The sequence below is a fragment of the Panthera leo genome, chromosome D2, assembly GCF_018350215.1.
Source record: "Panthera leo isolate Ple1 chromosome D2, P.leo_Ple1_pat1.1, whole genome shotgun sequence".
NCBI classification, from domain to species: domain Eukaryota; kingdom Metazoa; phylum Chordata; class Mammalia; order Carnivora; family Felidae; genus Panthera; species Panthera leo.
In genome coordinates this window covers 71,136,123-71,147,223 of record NC_056689.1, presented here as the reverse complement: position 1 = coordinate 71,147,223, position 11,101 = coordinate 71,136,123, and the positions used below count along the sequence as shown (strand labels likewise).

The 11,101-nt window shown below is 38.6% G+C and overlaps 1 long non-coding RNA gene across 1 annotated transcript; it reads left to right on the top strand.

Annotated features, from left to right (window-relative positions):
• The first annotated feature begins 428 nt into the window (after nt 1–428).
• Nucleotides 429–3,108, top strand: LOC122202089. Its single transcript, XR_006194455.1, has 3 exons — nt 429–829; nt 2,024–2,258; nt 2,737–3,108. It is a non-coding gene; the product is annotated as an uncharacterized LOC122202089 (long non-coding RNA).
• Nucleotides 3,109–11,101: the final 7,993 nt, after the last annotated feature.

Below are 11,101 nucleotides of genomic sequence, written 5' to 3'. Positions count from 1 at the left end.
CTGTTGTTTGCTAAAAATGAAAATGTGCTCCCTACCAAATTTTGGCTAATTGTGCCTGCTTCAACCAAGAGCACGTATCTTTTTTTATTATGCATACAGCTTAAGGTGGTTAGTCATATTATTAGCCATAATTATTTTCCTGACCTAATTGTCGTACAGTTATGTGGTGTCTTGTATTTTCATGATGCCTCACAACCACTAATTGTATAAAGGGGTCTGTTTAACACAGGCTTACTTAGAGTTGTTTGGATTTGATGATGCCTGTCTTTGTATACTTATTATAAACGTAATAAAAAATGTTTTGTTCCAGGTTAATATCAGTATTTGGGATGATGATGTCTCTACCTGATTATCTCAGTTCCAAGACATACAGGTTGGGACTAGAATTGTCATTGAGCAGCTGCCCTTACTTCTTCTCATGCTAGAAAGCCTATAGTGATGCCAGCATTACCACCTGCCTTATGCATGGGCACAGCTGGACCTCCTTCAACAAAGTGTGATTTCAGGGAAGCATACAGGCTTCCCTGGCTTCCAAAACACTTAGAAATGGGAACTTAACGTTTCTTAATTAGAACTGTATTTCTTTATTCCTTTGGTTTAAGCCAGATAAGAAATTTAGTCCATGCTAAAAATTAAAATACTCTTGGGAGAGAGAACACATCAAATCCTATCATTCCTTACACTTCAGGATGAATGAACTTGTGAAGTTTTTTTTCTGAATGATCAGTGAGGACACAGAAAAATCCACAAAATTGAAATGCAGGCTGAAGTTGAAAAAAGAGGAAGGAGAGTCAGATGATACCTACTTCCAAAGTTTGGCAGACTTCTGGTTAAGTTGAATTTAACAACATTTCTTTCCAAAGTGCCACTACAGCTACAATAAAGGGACTTCTCAGAGTATAAGCCAGATGAACAACACACAAATTAAGAGAGGAAATGGTAACAAAAATTTGAAAATTGGAAATTTATGGTAAAGGGAATAATTGACAGGGTACCTTAAGAAAGCTGAATCCTACGGCAACAATTAAGAAAACTAAGACCCAAAATGATATATTAACATATTCACAGAACCTCCCAATAGCTCTGAAATTCGTAGCAGTAAGAACCTCTGGAAATAGAGGTAAAAGTGGGACTGAATATAGCAGGATGGACTGAAAGTTTGTTTGGAAGTAGATCGATCCATTACCACTGCACAAGATTGCCCCCTTTTTACCCTAGTTTTAGATTTGAGACCAATTCCAGGAAAGATCAGAGGCTCCATATTGACCAGTGGGAGGGAAGAAGAGGGTAAAGTGAAGGTAGATATTATATATACTGAGCACACATCCCCAACCCTCATCCTCTTTTTGGCCCCCAGAATAAAGGCATCAGGCTGATCCCCCCCGGAAGAAGATAGGGAGAGTCTTCTCTGGAGAATCTGATTTGTCTAAGGGAAAAGACCTAGAGTCTGAAGAGAACCCAGATAATTCTACAGTACAGTTTCCAGTTGACAAGCTCTGTATGCATGCTTGGAGCTCACACTGAGTTTTTTCATGCACTTCTCTTAAATGCAATCAGAGAGTCTGGGGTCCTCAACAGTTTGAGGAAAGTTAATGATAGAGAACAAAGAAAAGGTAGGACAAGGAAAAAAACTCGGAAGAAACAGAATTGATTACACTCAATAGATAGGGAGAGATGGAAAAGAAAACTTAAAAAAAATACATAAGATCATTAATATTCTCAGATAAAAGATACAGCATCTGTAAAACAAGAATGGCATTGCTATTTTTTAAAAGCAGCATTTAGAATACAAAAAAAGGAAATCTTAGAGATCAAGAATATGATAACAGAAATGAAAAATAACGTTAAAAGGATAGAAAATAAACTTGAAAATTTTTCTCCAAGACTAGAGCAAAAATGATATGGAGATGAAAAATGGGAAATTTTTTCAAAAGTCAGACTGCTAGTTTAAAGGATCCAACATCTGAATAATTGTAGTCAAGAGAGAAAATCACTGAACTAACAATTCAATACAATTTTACAGATCTGAAAGACATGAATTTTCAATTAAATACCGAACGATGAATGAAAATGGACTCACTCCAGTGGTTGTTGTTGTGAAATTCAGAACACTGAGTTCAAAGAAACATCCTACACGATTTCCAATGACAGAAAAAAAGAAGTCCCTACAAAGAGTTAAGAATTACAATGGCATGACACTTTTCAACAACATCATGAGAAATGGGAAGGCATTGGGGCAATGCCTTTAAAATTCTGAGGTAGGGGCACCTGGGTGGCTCAGTCAGTTAAGCGTCCAACTTTTGGTTTCGGGTCAAGTCTTGATCACATGGTTCAGAGTTTGAACCCCACATTGGACTCGGTGCTGGTAGTGAGGAGTCTGCTTTGGATTCTCTTTCTCTCCCTCTCTCTTTCTCCCCCTCCTGCTCTCTTTCTCTCTCTCTCTAAATAAATTATATATATATATATATATATATATATATATATATATATATATATATTTATTTATTTATATTTATATTTATTTATTTATATGTATATATAAATGTATATATATATATATATATATATATATATATATATATACACACACACACACGTACATACATATATATGTATATTTCTGAGGTAAAATAATTTCAATCCAGAATTCTATACCAAGAAACGGTCAGTGAAGTAGGAGGATAAAAAATACCTTTTCGGACATACAAGTTATTGAAAATTTCTTCTACCTTGCAGTTTTTCTCAGGGAACTATCAGAAGATGTGTTCCATCAAAACTCAGGGAGCAAACCTAAGGGAAAAAAAGATAAAGGAATCAGATAACAGAGCCCATCATAAAAGGGAGGTGAAGGAAATTCCTAGGATGATGGTGAAGCAGAACTCCAGCATGACAACTATGCATCAGACTGGGACAGCTAACCAACCAGTCCAGATTGGAGCAGGTCTGAAGGTGAAACTGATAGATGAATTGTCTACGTGTTTGAGAAAATTTACAAAATAGGAGAGTCTGATGTTGAATTAGTGATAAATACAACGAGAACCAAGCAGAGAAAAAAACTAGATCATTATGAACACCAAAAAAAATAAAATACTCTATTGGAATAAGTAATCATAGTATATACATGGCTCAACTGTAAATACATCTGTATAAACATAGTAATGTAAACACTAACTAAATTTATGGTATTGCTGCTATATTTGGAAGATGAAAGAATGGATATGTGTTGAAGTGGGGGGGGTGGGTAATGTGTGTGAGAAAGAGGTGGGGAGGGGAGAGAGAGGGAAGCTAAATCCTCATCATCTGTAGGGAGGAAACATTAGATATTGCTTAAAACTGAAATATCATGAAGTGAAATTACAGGCATATTATTTAAAGAAAGTAAGTAAATAATAAGAGTCTACTCAAGGTGTTGAAATAGATTGCCTCTCTGGAGCAGGAAATTGGGAATTTTGGAGGAAGGATAGGGGCTTTCAAAACAAACCATGTGAAGTTTCTTGACTAAACTATATCCTGGTGTGACTGATCTCCTCTTTGTTTGGCAAGGGGAGAAAGGAGAGGCAAGAGACCATTTCTGGTCCTTTAAAAAAGCTCATACAAAATTATAAAGGTTAATTACTATAGGGATAAAGAAGAGGGTACACTTGAAAGATGTAAGAGCAACCAAATTTTTGCAAGTGATTAAATAGGAGTGAAGGAAGAAAAAAGCAGAGATGTTGCTAGCTTGGAGTTTCTAGCTTGGATGAGTTAGGTGAAGATGCCATTAATTGAGATATAGAAAGATAATGAGTTTTGTTTTGTTTTTTTTTTTAGACATGTTAGATTTGCTTACCTATATGGTGAATCTAGGTGACCACATCTAGTACAGGATGATGAATTTGGATTAGGAAGTCAGGAGCTCTGGACTGGAAATAAAGACTGGTTAAGTTCTCTTTATAGGTGGTAAATGAGATAGAGAAATAAGTGAGATATTTCAGGGAGATGGTACAGTGAAAGAAAAAAAGAATCAATACAAACTTGAGGACTCCCTGCAATTTAAGGGTTTCAATATAGAGGAGGAATTCATTGGAAAAGAGCAAAGAGATGGGGAAACATGTCGTGAAAAAGTTCAGGGAGAAGTGATCTTCTAAAACTGGGAATTTGGTTCAAGATAAAATGGTGAATTGGCATAGGCTATAGGTTTCATTTCCTGAACTCAACCCTATAGCTGCCATAGAAACAAAAGGGAAGCCAATAGAGCTCAGAAAATCACATAGCAGCTGTGAAAACTCCTTGGTCAGTAGAGCAGACAGCTCTGGTATCTGGTGCCACATTCCCTTCGCCCATTTCTGATTGTAGTTGTAGCTGCAGTGGGCAGTTCTGTGCAACAAGCTCAGACTCACCTCACGGTGACAGCATCTCATCTCGGTCTCATGACACCCTCTTTAGAATTTCTGCCACCGAAAATTCTGTATGGGGAGCTTGCTCCTTCCAAATGCATGATGGAGAACCCATGAGGTTCTAAGCCGACAATGCTTAGCCGACAGGGGATGGGATCTAGTAGATAAATACTCCAGTGCCCTGTCTATCTGGTGAGAAGCAATTTTAAGAGGTGTTCTGAGCACTTTTCAGGAGGTCCCAGTGAAATCAAGTACCCCACAGTAGTGATCTCAGTAGCCTTCTTATGCCTTTCTTCCTTCCTTCTTATTCTGTCTGCACCCTCATTTCCCAAGATCTGAAGTCAACTACTTAGAGTCGGGTCTTCGTCTCGGGCTCTGCTTTTGAGGAAACCCACCGTGTGTGGGAATTCGAGTAGCAGAAGTCCAGAGGAGAAGGCCAAGTGCCATAAATTGGGTAAGGACCAAGGAAGATACACCTTCATCCCATAGGCTAGAAAATTAATTACAGTAAAGGCAACAATTCCTGGAATTGAGCAGTGCCCTGTTAGGTCCAGTGGCATGTGATTAAGAAAAAAATCCCAAATAATAGCGACTTAAAGAAGTTTCTTTCTCATTCAGGTGAAAGAATTTTGCCTGGTAGGTAGCCAGGACTAGCATCAGCACATTATCATGGAGAGACACACTCAACTGTCTGCGTACCATTCAGCACTGCCACACTCATGACCACTTCAGGGTCCCATGTAGGTGTTCCAGTTTCCAGTTTGGGGAAAGTAGCAGGAGGAAGCAAGGGGGAAAGGGGAACCTCTTCCCTTTTAACAAATTCTTTCTGGAAGTTCCACACTTCTGCTTATATTTCATCAGCCAGAATTTATGTAACCACACCTGGTAGTTGGGAAATGTAGTGTTTAATTCTGAGTAACCACCAGAAAAATAAAGATGCAAAGCATAACTTTTGGATTCAGTACAAAACATTTTGCTCAACCCAGTGCTTAATATGAGAAAAAAGAAAAAAATCTATATAAAAGCATGAAAAATAGAAAACATAAAATGGGCTTTTGTATTAATTATAATAAACATAAATGGACTAAACTCACCAGTTGAAAGCCAGAGACATATAGATTGGATTTTTGAAAATATCTAGTACTATGTTTTCTAGAAGAGGTATGTTTAAAAAAATTTTGTTTAACGTTTACTTATTCTTGAGACAGAGAGAGACAGAGCATGAACGGGGGAGGGTCAGAGAGAGGGAGACACAGAATCTGAAACAGGCTCCAGGCTCTGAGCGGTCAGCACCGAGCCCGACACGGGGCTCGAACTCATGGACCGCAAGATCATGACCTGGGCCGAAGTCGGCCGCTTGACCGACTGAGCCACCCAGGCGCCCAGAAGAGATATGTTTAAAAAGGGAAGAGAAAGCCTGCAATAAAGGAATAGAAAAAGATATACCATAGAAATACGAATCAAAGAAAAACTAGGGTAACAACTATAGACAGAATTGAAGATGAAAATCATCACAAAGGTAAAAACAGATATAACGTATTGATAAAATAATAATGGATCAAGAAGACACAATGCTTATGTTCGTAAGTATACTTGATATAGACACAAAATATATAAAGCAGTAACTGAAAGAACTACAAAGAGAATAAGCTAGAGTAAGGGGAGAGATGATTTGGGGAAGTCTTTTATTTTTTAAGTGTGTATTTATTTTTGAGAGAGAGAGAGAGAGCCCTATGAGTGGGGGAGGGCCAGAGACAGAGGGAGACAGAAGATCCAAAGTGACCTCTGCACTAACAGCAGAGAACCAGATGCGGGCTCAGTCAAACTCACAAACCATGAGATCATGACCTGAGCCAAAAAGTTGGACGCATAACCAACTGAGTCACCCAGGTGCCTCAGGGGAAGTCTTACCTCACATAAAGTGGCCAAAGAAGTCTTCTCTGAGGAGGTGCCATATGAATGAATGAATTAGCTTTGTGAATAGGAGAGAGAACATTTCTGGAGGAGAGAACAGCAAAGTGCAAACGCCTTATGATGGGAAAGACTTTGTGGCATATGTGAGGAAGGCAGGGAGGCTGGAGTCGGTAGGTGATTGAGGAGAGGAAAATAGTTGAATATGCAATTAGGGAGGTGGCAGGGAGTCAGAACAGTAGAGTAGAGCAGTGATTCTCAATGCTGTCAAATCCAAAGGTTCCCCCCTTTCTTCATGTAAAAATGTTAATAGAAGTATAACAAACACAGAAAACTCAGATGTGTAAAACACAATGAATAATCACAAAGTGAACATCCAGGACCATCGGCACCCACATCGAGAGAGCGCACTGCCTGCACTTCAGAAGCCTCTTTTTTTTTTTTCTTTTAATGTTTATTTTTGAGAGAGAGTGTGAGCAGAGCGGTGCAGAGAGAGAGGGAGACGCGGAATCCGAAGCAGGCTTCAGGCTCTAAGCTGTCAGCACAGAGCCCGACGAAGGACTCGACCTCACGGACCACGAGATCATGACCTGAGCTGAAGTTAGCCACTTAACCGAGCCTCCCGGGGGCCCCTTGCTTCAGAAGCCTCTTAATGCCCATTTCCAACCATTAACCCTTGCCATGTGCTATCACTATTCTGACTTCTAACACCATACGTTAGTTTTGCCTCAGTTTGAACTTTACATACACGAAATAATGTAAGATATATTCTGTCATTGTTGGGTGCAGTGTTCTAAAAGTCAAGTTTATGGTTCTGATCTTCTATATCCTTAGTGATTGCTTGTTGTGTCAGCTTTTGAAAGATGTGATGAAGTCATCCACTATGAGTGTAGCTTTTTTTTTTTTTAATTGTCATGACAATTTTTGTTCTATATATTTTAAAGCTTTGTTATATGTATATTCAGATTTTGACTTTTGGTAACTTATTGATGGATTGACTCCTTTATCCTTATGCATGTCCCTTTTATGAGAATAATGCTTCTTGCCTTAAACTCTGTGTTTCAATGTAAGTATAGTTGGTTACTGTTTGCATTGTGTGTTTCCCCATTTTATTACTTTCAAACTTTGTGTGTGCTTAAAAAATAAGATGGGTCTGTTAACAACATATTACGTTTTTTTTTTTTTCACCCAGAACAGTCTTAGTTCTTTACTTGGAATATTTAATCCTTTTAATGTGATTGCTGATCTATTTGGGATTTTTGTCTATCATCTGTTTGTTTTCTCTGTTATCTGTTTTTTGTTTCCTTTTCATTCATGTCTTACCTTCCTTGGATTAATCAAGACTTTTTTTATTTCCATTTTTTCTTTTTGTTTGTTAATCTGTTAGTTATAATTATTTAATATTAATATTTTAATATTGTGATGTTTATGTAACAAATTAACAAAATTTGTTACTTATACTTTTTTCTTTTTCTTTTATTTTTTTTGTTCTTTTTTTAAAATGTTTATTTTTGAAAGAGAGTGAGAGACAAGTGTGAGCAGGGGAGGGGCAGAGAGAGGGAAGACAAAGAATCCAAAGCCGTCACTAGGTTCTGAGCTGTCAGCACAGAGCCCAACATGGGGCTCAAACCCATGAACCATGAGATTGTGACCTGAGCTGAAGTCGGACGCTCAACTGACTGAGCCACCCAGGTGCCCCAAACTTTATGTATTTTTTTAATGTTTATTTATTTTTGAGAGAGAGAGACAGGGAGACAGAGCACAAGCAGGGGAGGAGCAGAGAGAGAGGGAAACACAGAATCTGAAGCAGGCGCCAGGCTCTGAGCTGTCAGCACAGAGCTCGACGCAGGGCTCAAACTCATGATCCTTGAGATCTTGATCTGAGCCAAGTTGGTTGCTTAACCGACTGAGCCACCCAAGCGCTTACTCTTTTTCTTTTAATAGTTAGCTTAGAGATTATAAGATATATCTTTGACATATTTTAATATAAATTATTACCTTTGTCACTTCTATGATAATGCTAGGACCTTAGAATACTGTAATTTCACCAATTACCTTTTGGAATTGTCTGTGGATCATTGTCAGACATTGTATACAAATATATATAGTTTAAACCATAAGACATTACTATCATTATTATGAGCAGTGAACATCCACTTATATTTACTATGTATTTATTTGCTCCTCATTCTTCCCTTCAATTCCTGATTTCTCTCTAGGTTATTTTCTTTCTAGCCTAAAGAAATTCCTTGAGTTTTGTTTTTTGGGGTTTTTTTTCTTTTTTTGCTTGAAAACATCCTTATTTCACCTTTATTTTGAAGGATATTGTTACCGTTATGTATTATTTTGTCTTTATCCGTTTATTCACTTATTTCACTTTCAATGCTGAATAATATTTTGCTGCGATTTTTGATTGGTACATAGTTTTTTATTTTAGCATCCTAAAGATGTTATTCCATTTTTCTGACTTCCATTCCTTTTTTTGAGAAGTCAGATGTCAGTTTTACTATTGCTTTATTGAAGGTAATGTATCCTGCAGCATGATTTTGCCAATTTATAAGGAAACCTAGAGAATATGGGAATATTTTTATTTTTATTTATTTTTGTTTTAAATATAATGTATTGTCAAGTTGGTTTACATACAACACCCAGTGTTCATCCCAACAGGTGCCCTCCTCAATGCCCAACACCTGTTTCCCCCTTTTCTCCACCCCTCCATCTACCCTCAGTTTGTTCTCTGTATTTAAGAGTCTCTTATGGTTTGCCTCCCTCCCTCTCTGTTTGTAACTATTTGTTCCCCTTCCCTCCCCCCATGGTCTTCTGTTAAGTTTCTCAAGATGAGAAACTTTCACTCGTATGAGTGAAAACATATGATATCTGTCCTTCTCTGACTGACTTATTTCACTCAACGTAATACCTTCCAGTTCCAACCACATTCTGCAAAAGGCATGATTTTATTCTTTCTCATTGCCAAGTAGTATCCCATTGTTATGTATGGAAATAGATCTTAAGAATGCAAGGTCAGGATGGAAGGAATATAAAGTTGGATGAAGCCAAATATTGGGCCATTAATGAGAGATTCCAGATTCAGTGTGTTGGATAAGCATGGAATAGATCTGATTATTTGGTTGGTTGGTTGGTTGACTCAAAATCTGGACCCAAAGGTACCTTCCATTAAATGAAATAGAAATGTCAAATTTCTTTCATATATTGTAGAGGAAGCTATTCAGGAAATTGGAAGGTTGAAGGAAACTGGAATACTAGTGGATTAATCATGTCAAACCTGCTCACCCACCCTCCCATTATATCCCAGAGGACCCACAGGACACAATCTTTACCAAAGCAGTGAGAAATAGAGTCATGAGGGGAGACCCACATCCTTGAAGGGTTCTGTGGTGGTTCTTCTCGAGGCCAGTAACTGCAATTGGGAACTACTAGCATCCCCTGAATGAAATGGGGATGATGGGATCTAGGTTGGCAGGGACCAAGTGCAGCATTTAATTACCAAAGTCAGGGTAGATGTAGCTACCATAATGGGCAACAGAGGGAAAGGAGTAATTACAGTAGCCTAATCTGAAGAGATGTTTGGCATTAGCTAGTTAATTATGGTGTCCCTACAGTTAAGGCAGATGGGTATCCCTACTAAGTCTTACTTGATCTCTTACTCAAAGTCTAATGAACAGAAGTCTGACTTGAATCATCAAGACAGAGAGCCTCATCTCCTCAGTTGTTTCACAGATCTGAGTCATTTCCCAGACTTGAGTCATTTTACTGATCTGAAGTCACTTAAATGAAGGTGGCGGGGGGGAAGCCAGGCAGTCTTGAGAAAGGACCATGCCATGCTGCCAAATATTTATATTGTTGGTATTCTTTCTAACCTTCCTCCAAGGGATGTGTTTTCTTTTTAGCAGGGTGACTATGTGCTGGGGAAAGAGAAAAAGTAAGACTTAAAAGGGAATACTAGATCCTAGCTCTGAACTAACACTAATTCTTAGACACCCAACAGACTGTAGCCCAACAGTCAGAGTAGGGCCTTAAAAAAAATCATTGTCATGTGATCAATGGATTTTTGGCTCAGGTTCTTTTCATAGTGCTCCCAGTGGGTGTCTGGATCTACCCTGTGGGTATTTGCTCAGTTTTACAATGCATAACTGGAGTAGACACACTCAGCAACTGGCAGAATCCACACTGATTCCCTGACTCATGGAGTGAGTGCTATTATGGCAGAAGAGACCAGGTAGAAGCTACCAGAACTGCCTCTAGAGTGCCGGAGACTAGTGCCACTATTAAGGATCGAAAGGATGCGGCGATGGTGATTCCAACCATGTCTCCATTCAACTTGCTTATTTACCTTACAGAAAGCAGATGAAACTTATACAACCACAGTGGATTTTTGTAAACTTAATCAGGTGGTAACTCTGATTGCAGCTGTTGTTCCAGATGTGCTTTCATCGCTAAAGCAAATCAGTAGATCCTCTTGCACCTGGCTCACAGCTATTAATAAGGCAAATGTATTTTCCTCTATAGCAGAGATCAGCAACTTTTCTGTAAATGGTCAGATGGAAAATATTTTAGGATTTATGGGCCATAGATCTGTGTCACAGATACTCAAATCTGCATTGTAGTGCAAAAGCATCTATAGACGATATGTAAATAAATGGGCATGGTTGTGTTCCAATAAAACTTTATTGGGGCGCCTGGGTGGCTCAGTCGGTTAAGCGTCCGACTTCATCTCAGGTCACGATCTCGCGGTGAGTTCGAGCCCCGCATCGGGCTCTGGGCTGATGGCTCAGAGCCTGGAGCCTGCTTCAGAT